At 55.4% G+C, this 16,373-nt stretch overlaps 1 protein-coding gene and 1 long non-coding RNA gene across 6 annotated transcripts in view; one reads left to right on the forward strand and one right to left on the reverse strand.

Moving 5' to 3' along the window:
* The window catches only part of SLC22A23 (solute carrier family 22 member 23), a 143,291-nt gene that overhangs the window by 115,987 nt on the left and 10,931 nt on the right, over positions 1 to 16,373 (reverse strand). Inside the window, exon 1 of one of the 5 annotated variants that reach the window (XM_084967227.1) lies at positions 4,903 to 5,206. The exons of the other annotated variants lie outside the window; for them this stretch is intronic. The gene's annotated coding sequence lies outside the window, so the exon portion shown is untranslated. Of the gene's footprint in view, positions 1 to 4,902; positions 5,207 to 16,373 lie in introns of those variants that run through there. 5 annotated transcript variants of the gene reach the window in all.
* On the forward strand, positions 10,130 to 15,879 carry LOC146401139 (uncharacterized). The gene is made up of 2 exons (XR_014809535.1): positions 10,130 to 14,474; positions 14,521 to 15,879. It is a non-coding gene; the product is annotated as an uncharacterized LOC146401139 (long non-coding RNA).

Raw genomic sequence — 16,373 nt, forward strand, 5'->3', positions numbered from 1 at the left:
GGTTGTGGGTTCGATCCCTGGCCTTGCTCAGTGGGTTAGGATCTGGCATTGCCGTGAGCTGTGATGTAGGTTGCAGACGTGGCTCAGATTCCGCGTTGCTGTGGCTGTGGTGTAGGCCGATGGCTACAGCTCCAATTCGACCCCTAGCCTAGAAACCTCCATATGCTGCAGGAGTGGCCCAAGAAATGGCAAAAAGACCAAAAAAAAAAAAAAAAGGTAAAATAATATAAACATAAAAATTTAAAAAGAGAATGTAAAGAGGAAACAGCTGACCACCTCAGCGGGCCCTGAGGGGTGGATGGAGGCCATCTCTGGGAGGTGACACGAGGTCAAACTCAGTTTTCCTTTGCTTTTTCTGGAAGGAAGCGAGGGTTAGTACAGTTCTAAGCAGAGGCTTACGTTAGCCAGTGTTCCTAGTCACTTGGCAGGAGGCCCTCCATGGCACTGGGGGACAATGAACCTCTGTACCCGGGCGGCAGACACAGCGGATAAGCAACGCTCTTCTATCACCAAAACCTTGGCACGTCTTTCCAAACCCCGCCATGCAAGTGTTCCTACCTGCAAGAGGGAGACTCCGAGCAAACCCCATGAATTAAAGAGAGCTACACAACGCCAGAAAGAAAGGGGGGACCCCCAACCCTCCACTGCCCTAAGCAATTCACCGGAGCAATCATTCCTGCCCTAAGTGAAACCCACACACAGGCTTCCGGATTGCAGCTGATATTAACTGACAGAGAGACTCAGTGGGAAAAAGTTGTTGCACCTGTTACCTCCAGAGCTCCCTTAGAATAATGCAGTGCAGGAACAAAACTGGACTTTAACCTTTAAGGCGGCCTCACTAACCCTGGAAAGGAGCCGAGTCTGGGGACCTCTGGACAGCAGAGCTTGGAATGAGACGTATTTGATGACCCAGGTGAGCAATCGTGGAAGAACTCAGAGGCAGAAAGAAAATTATCGTTCACTTGCGAAAACAAGTGCCTCCACCCCTTCCCACTGCCTGGAAGGCTGTGTCTCTGACTTGACACAACCCCGCGAAGTTCCCCGTCACCAAGTCATGGGTCACTCCCCACCCCACCCCCACCAGCACAGGCCTGCCCCCTGCACGCCAGCCTGGCCGCCGCCAGCTCCCAAACGCCTCCGTGTCCTCTGCCTGTCCCTCAATATCCACACACACACCCCAATTCTCCTGGCCCGATGCCTAGTCAAAGGATAAAATTCATTAAAACCCCATTTATTTAACACGGATATCACCCGCGGGCCTGAGGAATGCAGCCTTTCCGTACTGCTGGCATTCTCCCTTTCCGTGGGCACAGACCATTTACCATTAGTGACGTGAAGGGACCCCAAAGGAGAGGATACGGCGAGCACATGTCCATACTTCCATCCGGTGTAATAAACTCGACCAAGAGGGCCGCTCCGCCCCCCTCCCTGCTCTGTACCTCTTTGGGGCCTTGTATTCATGATAAACACCCAGACTATTTATCACAAAATGTCATAATTGCCTGTTGTTTACAAACCTTTCTTACACCAGCCCAGGTTGGCAAACTACAGCCTGTGGGCTACATTCGGCCCTGCCACCTATCTGGTACCTACAGTCCGACTGGGGCACAAAACGCCTCCATCCATCTCTGCGGATGCACAGCCGCGGATGCAGAGACAACGCAGACCGCACGGCCGGCAAAGCGCAAAACGCCTGCCAGTCCCAGGCAAGGTGTGTCCACCCTGGCACGTGCCTGGGAGCTCCCCGAGGAAAGGAGGCACATGTCCTCACTCTCTTGGCTGATGTCGGGGACGGGCAGGTGCGAAGGGACAGCCCGGGGGAGCCGCCGCCCCGGAAGGGGACGAGCTCTTGTGCTTGCTTTGGGTTCACGGCGGCCGTGCATCCTCAAACCCTCCTGCGCCCTGAGATTACGTCTCCACATAGGACTTCAATCATTAATACATAATCATTCTGTGAAAGTTACAACGCAATACAATTTTTAAAATATTTCCGCCAAACATTTCACCATTAGTCATTTTCCCCAAGGAAAAGAGAATTCTAGTTTTATGATCAAAGCCAATAGGATATTGGGTATATGAGAAATGTATTTAAAACAAATGAGTACGTCTCTCTTAATACAACAAATCTGTTATATTAAGTTCAGCACCGTTCAACGTCTTTAAGCACCTGCCACGGTCTGGATGCTGTGCTGGCTGCTTTGACTGAGTGTCTCCATCAGGCATCGCAACAATCCTACAACACGGGCTTATGACCAGTGTGTCCATTTTATAGGTGAGGAAACTGAGGCCAGGGGGAACCAACTAATCTAAGATCACGTGGTTCTCCAGCAGACGATTATACATCCGTGTCTGATGAAAATTCATGTCCTTCCCCTAATAAACTCAAAGAAACAGCCACTGTTCATGCAAATACAAAAAATTCTCTGGTTTTTATTAAATTGTTACCCCTTAGAGCATTTGCCTTGCCAGGTATTCAAAGGAGTGCAGATACATGGACGCAAAGGACAGCTGTGCTGTTACTTCATTGTTACAACAATGACTAAACAAAAATTGCTTGGAAAGTCACTGGGAATAGCAGGTTTGAATAAAAAGCAGCCATGAAAAGCAATATCACAATATCTCATTTTTCACAGAATTTGAGTCCCAAAATGCTGAGACAAGTCAAGGTCAACCTCCTCATTTAAAAAAAATGAGAAATCGGAAGCCCAGAGAGGTAAGTGACTTGCTCAAAATAAAAACACCTGAAGCTGAGCCAGGCCTCCTGGGCCACCGCGAGCTGAGCCCGAGCTGGGAGATCTCACTTCCTGACTGGTTGGCCTGGTGCGCAAGGACACAGGGCCCTCCCGCAAACCACTCAGGCCCATCAGTGCCCAGTAGGACAGCAGCGTGTGGTCCAGCTCCTGAGCTCGAGGTCATCTGTCGGCACCACCTTCACTCTGGTCCAAAGTCTTCACAACATGAGGATTTTTTAAAACTAACTCAACATTCTAATTGAGACCAACTCTAGGGTTTATCAAACAGTCATCTTTTTAATAAGAGACGAATCAGCGTGCGTGAGCAGCTAAAGCAGCTTTCTACCTTGTTGCACCACCGGTGTAACCATCTTGGAAGACATGAGTGACAGGAGAAGAAATGGCCTCTTCAAACAAGGATGCTGTCAGCTTTGTCGGACTCAAACCAGAACCAGCACAACTGTGGTCTCAGTGATGGATCACCTTTCCACAAGGACAGCCAACGGCAACCTGATAAAACAGGTACACAGACCCCACGGCTGCACCCCCCCGCCGTGTGCCCTGTACACAATGGAATACAACTCAGCCACAAAAAGAACAAAATCGTGCCATTCGCAGCAACATGGATGCAACTAGAGATTCTCGTGCTTGGCAACGTGAGTCAGAGAAAGACAAACATCACATGATATCACTTATGTGTGGAATCTGAAATAGGACACAAATGAACCTACCTACGAAACAGGAACAGGCTCAAGTCGTAGAGAACAGACTTGTGGTTGCCAAGGGGGAGGGAGCTGGGGGAGGGATGGAGTGGGAGGCTGGGCTCAGCAGATGTGGGCTCCTACATATACATGGAGGGATCCACAGCAAAATCTAATGTACAGAATGGAGAACTATATTCAACGGCCTATGATGAACCGCTGGAAAAGAATCTTTTAAAAAAGGATGTATATATGTGTAGCTGAATCATTTTGCTGTAGAGTAGAAATCAACTATACTTCAATTTAAAAAAAGATTAAGAAACGAAACCAAAGGTGCCCAAACTCACAAAAGCTCTAGGAGAACACTGCGATTGGAATTTTTACCAATCTGGCCTTTTGCCTGCTTGTCCTCAGGCCGGGCTACAGTTCACCCCCGTCTCTGAGGAAGAGGACCACGTGATAAACAAGAGCCTGGGAGGCTTGATGTCCAGAGACCAGCACGGGCCCTGGGCTGGGTCGGGAGGTGACCGTCCATCTGGAGCAGCTGGGCACCGTAGAGACAGCAGAGTCTCAGGCCACAGACCCGACTTTTGAGACTAGTCACAGGGCCCAGGCGAGCAGCCTCCCTCCAGGGGCCTCCGTCGCAACATCCACCATAGAGTCATAAACCTGCAATGCAGGTTTGTTATGAGTCCAAACCTATAGAAAGCATGTGCTTAATGCAGGCGCCGGCACGGTGACCATCGCTCATTAATTTCGTGGGTCATTGAAGCAGCTCCTTGGGGCTTATGTCTGTTGGTGAGTAACACCTGAAGGAGAGCTCATGAAACTATTTTCAAAAAGGGTTTTGGCACCAACATAGAGAAAAGACTTGCGGTTGCTGGGGTTGGGGGGCGGGGGGAATGGACGGGGAGCTTGGGGTTGGTAGATGCAGCCTATTCCATCTAGAATCAATAAGCAATGAGGCCCCGCTGTACAGCACAGGGACCTCTGTCCAGTCTCTCGGGAGAGACCATGACGGAAGAGAATATCCGTATGACTGGGTCATCCTGCTGTACAGCAGAAACTGCAACACTGTAAATCAACTATGATACAAGATAAATGCTTAAAAAATATAAACATGAAAGAGAAAATTTATTCTGGTATTTAGAATCTGCGTCCTGGAGTTCCCGTCGTGGCGCAGTGGTTAACGAATCCGACTAGGAACCATGAGGTTGTGGGTTCGATCCCTGGCCTTGCTCCGTGGGTTAAGGATCTGGCATTGCCGTGAGCTGTGGTGTAGGTCGCAGACGCGGCTCGGATCCCGGGTTGCTGTGGCTGTGGTGTAGGCCAGCGGCTACAGCTCCAATTCAACCCCTAGCCTGGGAATCTCCATATGCCGTGGGAAGCGGCCCTAGAAAAGGCAAAATACAAAAAAAAAAAAAAAAGAAGAAGAAGAAGAAGAATCTGCATTCTTCACTGAGCCTCACCCTCACTGATCCAAACCAAGGGCTATTTTCCAGCCGTCCATCCAGCCTGCATGGCCCGCAGCGGATCAGGAAGTGAGAGAGATGAGTTCAGAAGGCATCCAGCTGTGTGCACCGCTGCAGAGCGGGCACAGCTCCACGCGGGGCCCACCTGCCTTTCCAGTCCTTCCCCAGAGCTGGAACGTGACACCCTTCACTTCAACCTCGTTGGTGGCAGATGGGGGACAGCCACACAGCCCCAAGTCCTAGATGTTCCCCCTGAGGAGAAAAAGGTTGGCTCTCAAACGCTAGCACCACTATTACACCCAAAAGTGTGTTTACATTTTTCCCCTTGAATCAACGACTAATCTCTCCCCAACACTGAGCGGAGTTGGCAACATGACAGCAAAGGTGACGGTGCAGTTTGTCTCCGGCCGCCGGGGCTCTTCGGGACGCAGATGTGCTGACGCAGCCCCAAGAGCTCCGCCGACCACCCCGGGTGCCTCCCACATCCCGAAGGATAGTTTACAGACAGACAGTTCTCCAAGATTTTCCTCGAATAAGACTCAAAAAGCATCCTTAAGCCAAAGCCAGAAGCATCTTCCCAAGGAATACTTTGTACTGCCGTGAACCGGTGCCCCTGGGGACAGACCCTGGGGAAGAAGCCACACCAGCCGGCCCGCTGGGGGAGGAAGGGGAGAGCAGACACAGCCGGTGGGAGGAGGAAGGGGGCAGAGCAAGTGGCCAGGCTGGGCCACAGGTGGCCTCCTCCTCCGGCCCTGGCGGCTGCGAGAATGTTCTCGGCCCTCCCCGCCCCCACGAGGCTGGTCAGGATCACAGAGGATTTATTACTGGTGACAGGCCTGGGACCGCTGGACCCTGAGAGGTGTCCTCTGCTGTGAGTGCATCTGAAATTACAGCGCTTGGAAACCTGGCAACAGTATCAACTGCTTCGTGCCTGGGGTTTGGTGGGCATGGCCTTGCTCATTAGCCAGGGCCCCTGAACCCCACCCCAGCCTAAGGCTGCTCTGCTAAGGGGCAATTCACAGACAACCAAACGAAACCCCCCCACCGACCACAGATTCAAGAGAGCAGCCTTACCAAGCAGGACCACCCAGGCCACCCACAGGACACTCCCCTCCCCCCCCCAAGGCTCACCGGAAGCAAAAGATAAGTGAACAGTCCAGAAACAGGACTTTCAAGCCGCCTGTGCGCCCCGGCAGGGCTGCATCTTTGAGATGCATTCACTTTTTTGGGTGGGGGAGCTGCACCCTCGGCATGCAAAAGTTCCCAGGCCAGGGATCAAACACTCATCACAGCAGTTAACAGAGCCACAGCAGTGACGACACCGGATCATCACCTTGCTGAGCCATGAGGGGACTCCCAGCAGCATCCAACTTCTAAGTCAGCAGCCGGGCATTTGCTGAAAGTGCGTGGAAGGGCATGGGTAACAGGGTGAAGCTGAGGTCTCCCCTGCAGGACTTCTCAGAGCCTCTACTGTCACTGTGCGCCCTGGGTCCTGAAGATCCCACACTCAGGAGGCCCTGAAACCCTCCCCTCACACACACACTTAAAAGGGCATTTTTTCAGGTTGGGGAAGAGAGATGGTGCCACATGCATTTTGTCTGCCTTTTGAGCGAATATATCACAATTGTTATGACATGACAGTTCCGGGATTCTGAGCCTGGGGAAGAGCGTTCCATGCCCCCTGCCTCCACATGAGGGAGGAGGGCTGCTCTGTCTGTGGGTCAGAGGACAGTCAAAGTCAGCCCAGGAACGTGTTTTCTCACTTTGATCAGAGAAAACAACAACGTCACTGTGCTTCTCTGTCCGCAAGAACCCTAACGGCTGACTGGTAACAGACGGGCAAACACTAACGAGTCTTAGGAAGTGATGTGCAGAAGGTCGTCGCCGCAAAGAGCGATCCCTGCGCACAGCTCGGCCTCCGGGAAAGGAAACGCGCCCAGGCTGCTCGTCTCCGCCTCTCCCGCAGCAGGACACTCAGTCAGCCCGGGTCCAGCGGCACTTACGGACGCTTTCAGGAGTGGCCTGCGTACCCAAGAGACGGCAAAGCAGACACAGACACGTGTGTGTCGCTGTGCAAAGCAGCACAACAGCCGCAAAGGAGAAGCAACCCCAGGGTCCACAGACACACAAAGATCCAGAGAATGTGGTGCATGCGCACAGCGGAATATTAGTCAGCCCTGAAAAGGAAGGAAACCCAGACACGTGCCACAGCACAGAAGAACCCCAAGAACACGGTGTTCCCTGCAATAAGCTGGTCACAAAAGGAAAACACTGATTCCACTCAGGAGAGGTCCCTAGAGTCTTCTGACTTCTACAGACAGAAACCAGATGGTGGGGAAGAGGTGGCGGGAGGGGGGCGGGGAATGCGCGTTTAACGGGGAAAGAGGTTCAGTGTGGGGAGAGGAAAAAGTTCTGGAGGGGGATGGCGGGGATGGTTGCACACTACCGTGACTGTGCTCAATGCCAGTGAATTATATACTGAAAAGTGGTTGAAATGGGAAATTGGATTTTCTATATATTTTACCAAAATTTAAAAACAAGTGAAATAAGACTGTGCTCCAATCCTTCCAATGACAAGCCCAAGACGTGAACAGTCAGAGCCCCGTTGAACTTACACCCCTTGAAGGCCTGGGGCTCGTCGGCGTGTTCAGAGGGTGACACACTTTCAGTATTTAATGACTCTTACTGGTCACTCCTGGTGTCAGACCCCAGCGAGCGACAGTGCAGGAAGAACCATCCTCGCCCTCCGGGGTCTAAGGGGGCGCAAGGCCACGAGGGCACAGAGAGGCCTGGGGCTCCTTTGGTCATGACTTGCCCTCTGACCCTTCCCAGCCGGGGCCAGGCCGGGGTTGGGGCGGGGGGTGAGTGGAGAGGCAGCTGTTCTGGAAGAGACTACAAGTTTGGGTCAGAAAGGGACTGGCTCTCGGGCCAGACTCAGGGCTGGAGTTGGGGGTGGAGGGCGGGGGAGCCCCTGGAGGCCTGCACCCCTGGTTACAGCAGGGACATACCAACACCAACTTTTTTTTTAGGGCCGAATATGTAAGTTCCCAGGCTAGGGGTTGAATCAAACCTGCAGCTGACAGCCTACACCACAGCCACAGCGACGTGGGATCCGAGCAACACTGGATCCTTAACCCACTGGGCGAGGCCAGGGATCAAACCCACATCCTCACGGACACTGCTGAGCCACAACAGGAATCCCCCAACCAACTTTAAATGGAGCTCAAATGTCACCTGAAATCAAACCTCAGGCTGGCTCTTGCTTGGTGCTGCTCTTGTCATAAACGCGCTGATCAAGGCTGGGAGCCTTTCAGAGAAAGAGGACAGAATCACGGAACCAGCTGTTCGTGGGGTGGGGGGAGAGAGTTGGGGGGGGCACCCAGGCCCCAGGCTTTCCACAGACACGGTGTGTCAGGGGGGTGGGGGCACCAGGGTGCAGCCGATGAACAGGCTGAAAGACAAGTATGAGCAGAGGAGGTTACCCTGGGGTGTGCCCTGCCCTCTCTTAGCTCGGACGTTTTCTGAAGGTGAGAAAAGAGGGTGGCCCCAGGTGGCCGCAGCGCAGCTGGCTGGCCACCTGCCACAAAGACTCATCTGCCAGGGCAGATGTTAACTATGTCCTGTGACCTCCTTCCAGCCGTCTTGTTTTAAGCGTATTAAAACAAGGCGGGGCAGTCATGGCAATTTGCGTGATGACTGCGGCAATGACACCCCGCCTGTGCCCCAGTGGGGCTCCTGGAGAAAAGGGACTCGGAGTCAACGCGGGTCGCCGAGCTCACGGTCTGCGGAGAGGGCGCTCACACCAGAGTCGGTTCACTGAACCCCCAAAGCCTAAGACACATTAAGTGGCATCTCCACCCTGGAATCTGGTTCCAGGAGGCCAAGTGACTCCAGGGCTGGAGGTCCGATTGGAAGAGGGGTGAAGAGCCGGGAACGGAGACGCCCGCACTCGGCACCTGGACCAGCCCCGACTCACAACCACGCGGCGCCTGCGGTGAGATCGGCGGCCAGACTGTGAACAAGCCCACGTGTAAAAGCATTTTTCAAAGCATCATTTTTTCAAATCACGTGGCTGCTCTGACAAAACCTAAAGGCGCCAAGCTTCCTGGCTGCTGTGCACAACGGCCGATCACCACACCACCTGCCTAAGCGCAGAGAAGAAGGACGCCCAGGAAAGTCGAGCCCTGACTCCCCTCCTTGGCTCAGTAACTTCAAGGAGCATCAGGACAGATGCATGGGCTGTGCTGACCATGGAGGGGCCTCCAACCCCTAAACTGCTGGCGCAACAGCAGTGCACCTCGGGCGTCCTAACCTGCTTCGGCAGGACTGCCGGCCCCGCCCTGGATCACCCAGGCCCACGGGCACAGGCACCTCCAACAAAGTGCCCTGTGACTCACGATACGGAGCAATGGGAAAACCTGGGAGAAATGCGCTTTTCCATGTTCAAAACCGGGGGGAACCAGAGGCCTGCATCTCGTGCTTCCTTTAAGATCTGCAGCCAGGAGGGACGCGGCTGGGAGGGCCCGCTCTCCCCTGGCGCCCCACCCCCATGGGGAAACCTCTCCTAACCCCCTCCTTCGACCAAGGGAACAGGCAGGATCCTGTAAGGCAGGTCCCGAGAGGGACCTCCCCTGGCCTGTCCCTGCAAACACGGCTACAAAGGGACTGCCAGCTCAGCCCTGGGGGCAGGGGTGGGGGGGGTGACGCACAACTATTTGGCCTCTTGCTCTAAAGCTTCTTTAACCCCGAAGCTGGCTGCCTCCCCCAGGCTTACCCAGGTCTTCCTAAGACAGGGGGTTGGGGGAGAATGAGGGATTCCTGGCATGGTTCCCACAGGGCAGGAGGTCCTGCTGCTCAGAGCCCGTGCGTGGGTCGGATGAGACGTGAGCACACCTGCTACCTGCCCGGCCCAGGTGCGGCTTCTCCCCGCCCACGCGCCCCGCCTCACCCCTGGTCCTCCAGCCTCCTTCCCCACGCAGCATGATGAGTGATTCACTGCCGCTGTAGGGCCGAGGGTCACCAGGACCCCCTCTTCTCCCAACTCTGTTATTTGGTGGGGGGGGCATGCCCACGTGACCAGCAAGGCCCCCCCACCAGGCACTCCCCACGCCTTCCCCTCTAAGGCACATGGGAAGCAAAAGATGAGCTAAGTGAAGAGTCCACAGACAAAACTTTGGACTGGACGGTGCTCCCCTGTACGGCTGCATTTTAAGACACATTCAGGTTTTCTTTTTTTTTTTTGGCCACATGGTGGCTCGCCGAAGTTCCTAGGCCAGGTATTGAACCCACGCCACAGCAGTAAATAGAGCTACAGCAGTGACAACACCGGATCCTTAACCCACTGCACCTCCAGGGAACTCCTCTGACTCCATCCCTCAATTCCTCCCAGTTGACGTGGCTCCAGGAAGGGGCCCGGTGCCCACATGGCACCAGGGATGGTGTTGGTCCAGGGCGGGTATTGGACCTGGGGGCGCAGGTAAGAAAGAAGGGCTTGAGCTCCAGGCTGGAAGGAGAGGCTGTTATCCACCCGCATCACAGGCCAGGAGGGGGCAGGGGCAGCACAGAGCCGCTGTCAGGAAGTCACGTTGCCATCACGAGGAACGCAGCACCTGCCATGGGCTAAATCTCCTTCCCTGGAATCCACCTGCTGAAGCCCTATAACCCCCAGCACCTGAGATGTGGCTGAGATGGCCACAGGCTTTAGAGAAGTAATCAAGGGAGTTCCTGTTGTGGTGCAGGGGAAACGAATCCAACTAGGAACCATGAGGATGTGGGTTCAATCCCTGGCCTTGCTCAGTGGGTTAAGAATCCAGCGTTGCCTTGAGGGGGGTGTAGGTTGCAGATGGGGCTTGGATCCCGCATTGCTGTGGCTGTGGTGTAGGCCGGCAGCTGAAGCAGCTCCGATTCAATCCCTAGCCTGGGAACCTCCATCTGCTGTGGGTGTGGCCCTCAAAAAAAAAAAAAAAAAAGGTAATTAAAACAGGGTCATCAGGGACCTCAACCCAGTATGACCAGTGTCTTTATAAGAGGAAATGAGGCACAGGTGCACAGAGGGAGGACCCGAGAGCACACGGGGAGCAGGCGGCAGTCACCGCCGAGGAGAGGCCTCAGGAGAAACAGCCTCGCCGACACCTCGGCCTTGGGCTTCCAGCCTCCAGACGGCGAGCGGTAAACCCCGCTGTGTCCGCCTCGGGCTGTGATGCTTTGTCACAGCGGCCCGGGTGCACCAGCCTCTCTACGCTGGATGGACCAGCCCCGCGGAGTATCCCTGACTCCAGAAACATCTTCACATCCCCGCATGTTTCAGAGCTCGGGGACCCCCGAGGTCTTCTGCTATTGGAGCGGACGACCTCCCTACTGATCCCCGAGGGTTCAACCCTTCACAGCTCTGCCACCTCTGCTCCCAGGGGACACAGGAGCACCCCCCATCCCAGCACGGACCCCCACTCGGCCTCCCCACCCAGACCGCTCCCCGGCTCTTCACGCACAGGGCTGCCCAGCCAGCGTGAGTGTCACACCCTCTGGACTCTCCTCCGTGTGGTCCCCTCCCTGCCTGAAGTCGTCAGAGGTGCTCAGGCCGCCACCTCTGCTCTCCGTACAGATTCAACCAGCTCCCTCAGGAAAGGCTGCCGTGGGCCACCGCGCCCACTCGACACGAGAAAAGTGCCTTTTGGAGACTGAAAAACCTACTCTCGGCATCATAAACTGAGTCCTGAACTTCGGGTCACCCCCCCGCCCACCCGGGTCACTTGCATTTCTCCCCAGAGTGCCACTGGAGCGAGACCCAGAGTCGCGGCTGGAGCCTTCCTTCTTCACCTGCTCCCCTCAAATTACCTACGTGAGGCTCGGTCAGAAGGAGACCAGAGTTGGAGTTCCTGCTGTGGCTCAGCAGGAATGAACCTGACTAGTATCCATGAGGACACAGGTTCGATCCCTGGCCCTACTTAGTGGGTTAAGGATCCTGTGTTGCTGTGAGCTGTGAAGTAGGTCGAAGACGCGGCTTGAGTCCTGCGTTCCTACAGTTGTGGTACAGGCCTGTAGCTACAGCTCTTACTCGACCCCTAGCCTGGAAAGCACTGTATGCAGAGGAAAAACAAGATGAAAGGTGAAAACTAGTTAAGGGGAGATTCCACTGCGTGCACTTAAAGCACAATTAATGCAGATGTGTTATCAGCAGGCACACAGAACCAAAGGAACGCAAAACGCCCTCATAACCTCGATATATCCATTTTGAAAAGTGGCTTCTTATAGGATTTCCCAGAAAAAGGTTAAAAATAAATTTTCTACTACAGGGAAATAATAATAATTTTAAAAAACTCTACTCTGGAACCTAGAAGACCACGCGATGGCTCCTGAAGCTTCCAAGCTATGGACAGGCCCCAACCAAGATGTGTCACCTTCTCACACTGCTGACCTCTCGCTGGGTCACCACTGGTCAGAGCATATTTTTTTTTTCCTTTTTAGGGCTGTGCCTGCAGCATATGGAAGTTCCCAGGCCAGGGGGCGAATCGGAGCTGCAGCTTCTGGCCTACACCACAGCCACAGCAACACCAGATCCGAGCCACGTCTGCGACCTACACCGCGACCTACATTAAGCTCACGACAACGCCAGATCCTTAACCCACTGAGCAAGGCCAGAGATCGAACCTGAGTCCTTGTGGATCCTAGTCGGGTTCGTTACTGCTGAGCCACAACGGGAACTCCCAGAGCATCTGCATTTCCTACTCGAAAGTTACTTCGGAGAGCCGCTAGGAACGCCCCACCCGCAGCACTACGCGGCTCCTACGCGTGCTCGCCGGGGAGCACAGACCCTCGGAAGGGGGACAGACAGACGGCGCTGGGCACATCCAAGGAAGGAAAGACCTCTCGGGGGTCTGGGCCTCCCCGAAGTGGGCGGTCAGCTCAGTCAGTGGAGGGGTCCCTGGCCAGCAGTCCCGGTGACCCAAAGGCTGGCTTTGGGAGGGCCTGGCGTGGTGGGGGATGTCACATCAGGACCACCCCTGGGCCAGGGTGTCGCCTGGGTCTGCTCCCCAGACACCGTAAGCAGCGCCTGCAGCTGCTTCTGGCCCCATGAGGCAGCTCTCGTTTCCTGCCGCTGAAAACACTATCAAAGCACCTAATGGGAATTAATTGTGGGAAAGGCGAGTCTGAATGAGAGCCGTTTTGAAAATAAATACCTTTTACTGGCAAATAAATGTTTCCTTTTCAAGTAATTAACCCTTATTCTAAGCAGAGGTTCAAAAGACCTGTTTGGTGAGCAGCCTGGGTCATTAACAACAAGCACTGGCAGGTACCCCGCCTGGTACCCAGGCTGGGCCTCGCCACCCGCCCGCCGCGCCCGGCTTCTAGCACCATCGCGCTTGGCAGATGCTTTCTTCAGGGGGCAGAGGACCCGGCCCGGTGACCACCCTGTCACCTCTGCAGCTCCTGCCAGGGTCACAGGGGAGCTGTGGTCTCACCCGGGCTGACCCCTGGCCCTGTGCTGGGTGGGGTCAAGGAACGCAATGAGCTTCCGTGTCAGCCCAGACTGGGTGCCGCAGGCCTGGCGCTCACCACTCCCGGGCGTTCACTCTTTGCTGGGGGTCTGTCCTGTGCATCGCACCACGGACAGTAGGTCCCTGGTCTCTGCTCGCCAGTGTCGGTAACACCCCCTCCTGGGCCGTGACAACCATAATGTCTCCAGACACTGCCACACATCCCTCAGGGGAGAATCGTATCACGTGGAACCTCCCAGAACTTTCTTAACAATCGCTGCCTGGGTCCCACAGCCATGTCCCAAAGCCCCCCAGGTGAGCCCAGGTTTTCCAGACCCCCCTTCCCCCCCGGTCCCAGATCCAGAAAGACCAATTCTGTCCACACAGGGCTGTCACTGGAAGGAAAGGCTTTGTGACTTAACATTCTGGAACACAGCAGCTTAAAGACATCTGGGCTCCGGAGCCCGGGACCAATTGCAGTTTGCTTAGCTGCTCTTACACATAAGTCACACGACCCCTGGAAGGCCTCAGCGGCTTCCCGAGCCTGACTTCCAGCCCGAGGCCACCCGTGAAGCTGCCCGTTCTCTCGTCATCATCTTAGAATTCAATCACTTTGCACCCCCCCCATCGGGCCACAACCCCCCACCTCGCTTCCCCGTGGGGAACACCTGCCAGGGCTGGACGCTGAGGGTGTGCACCGGGGCTGGAAAGGCGGGGTGGGGACCCGCATGGAGGGTCAGGGGGCAGGAAAGGCCCAGAGCCAGGGGCGGCCTCCGGGCTGGAGAGACACCACGTGCAAAGCTGAGGCTGTCTGAGGACCAAGCAGGGTTGGGCCACAGGGTCCCTGTGCTGCTCGGTGGGGGCAGGGGCAGGAGTGGCCGGTGGGGACCGTGAAGACCCGCCACCCAGGCCCAACGGCATCCTAAAGGCCACAAACGCCCCCACGAGCTTGAAGTGGGAGTGAAAAGAGGCACTCGGAGCTCCCGGCGTGGCTCAGCAGAAACGAATCTGACTCGTATCCATGAGGATGCAGGTTCGATCCCTGGCCTCGCTCAGCAGGTTAAGGATCCGGCGTTGCCGTGAGCTGTGGTGTAGGTCGCAGACGTGGCTCGGATCTGGTGTTGCTGTGGCTGTGGTATAGGTGGCAGCTGTAGCTCTGATTTGACCCCCAGCCTAGGAACCTCCATATGCTGTGGGGGCAGCCCCAAAAAGACAAAAAAAAAAAGTCATTCAGATGCAATTTAGGACCAAAACAGTGGGATTTGGGGACAGGGTTGGTCCAGCAGTCACGGAATGCACAGGCCCGGGGCTTCTGGGAAACAGTTATAGACAAAGACCGGCGGCCGCCGTACGGGGGTCGTGTGCTGGAACACAGGTGTCCTGGGCTGCACTGTGTCCCTTCGCCCAAGACCCTTCTGTGCGGAGGTCGTGACCCCAGCACCTCAGAACGTGCCCTGCCTGGAGATGGGTCCTGACAGGAGTGGCCACTCCACAGGTCACTGAGGGGAACCTGATTCAGCAGGACTGGCGACCTTGTAAGAGGAGGGGAGGACACAGCTGTGAGGACACAGGGAGAAGGCGGCCACCACCATCTGGGGGGCGGGGGCTCAGAGGAACCAGCCCTGTGACACCTGGATCTTGGATGTCAACCTCCCGACAGCGGGGAGCACACTTGTGTTGTCTGAGCCGCCCCGTCTGGTCTGCAGTGCTTGTTCCGCGGCCCTTGAGGAGCTAAGACACCTGGAACCATCAGGAGGCGGGTGACGGAAAGGACTCTCGCAGGAAGGGATGCAGGAGGCAGCAGGGATGCAGAGAAGGCGAGACAGAAGGACCCCTCCACGGCCTTCTCCCCAAGGAGAGAGTGGGGAGGGTGGACAGTCGGGGCCGAGGCCACAGACAGGCCGCCTGCCATCCCTGACACCGCCCACAGAGAGGACCCTCTGTTCCTCGGGTCCCACCCTGGGCAGAGCAAGGCCTACACAGGGCAGGGCTGCATGGGGCGCGGGGCAGGACCTGTGTTCCCGGCAGCGGCCCGATGGCGGCCGACAGGGGAGAACCACCGAGGGCCTGTTAACAGAGGATGGATGGACAGCTGGGGTACGAGCCCGACGGAACACTGCCCAGCCTTGGAAAGGAGGGGAATTCTGACACGTGCGAAAATGTGGGGGAGCCCGTGAACTGAGCCGTCACAGCAGGACGAGAAATGACTCCACTCTCCGCGAGGTACAAGAGTCGACAGAAGCACAGAGACAGAAAGTAGACCAGTGGGGCTGGGGGGGTGGGGGGGAGCTAGTGTTTAATGGGACAGGGGTTCAGTCGGGGAAAGTGAAAAAGTTCTGGCGATGGATGGAGTGATGTTTACACAACGCTGTGGATGTGCTTAATGCCACCGAACTGGGCATCGAGAAATGGCGAAAATGGTAAACTTTATGTTACGTACATGTTACCGCAATTAAAACAGTTGCTTTTTTTTTTTTTTGGTCTGTCTTTTCTAGGGCCACACCTGTGGCGAGTGGAGGTTCCCAGGCTAAGGGTCTCATCGGAGCTGTAGCCCCTGGCCTGCACCACAGCCACAGCAACGCCAGATCCGAGCTGTGTCTGCGACCTACACCATAGCTCACGGCAATGCAGGATCCTTAACCCACTGAGCGAGGCCAGGGATCAAACCCGAAACCTCATGGTTCCTAGTCGGATTTGTTAACCACTGAGCCACAACAGGAACCCCCAAAACAGTTTTAAGTAGGACAAAAACTTTGTGTTTACTGCAAATAATCACATATATTCATTTAAGGACAGTGGAGTTACTCAGGATGAAACAATCCAGGGTGCCCAATTCGTAAGGCATCTTTTTTTTTTTTTCTTTTTGCTATTTCTTGGGCCTCTCTCATGGCATGTGGAGGTTCCCAGGCCAGGGGTCGAATCGGAGCTGTAGCCACCAGCCTACGCCAGAGCCACAGCAACGCAGGATCTGAGCCGCGTCTGCGACCTACACCA

The sequence above is a fragment of the Sus scrofa genome, chromosome 7, assembly GCF_054392235.1.
Source record: "Sus scrofa isolate SSC_HxYL_T2T_F1_AM1 chromosome 7, Sscrofa_HxYL_maternal_Yorkshire_Landrace_v2.0, whole genome shotgun sequence".
In the NCBI taxonomy this organism is placed as follows: domain Eukaryota; kingdom Metazoa; phylum Chordata; class Mammalia; order Artiodactyla; family Suidae; genus Sus; species Sus scrofa.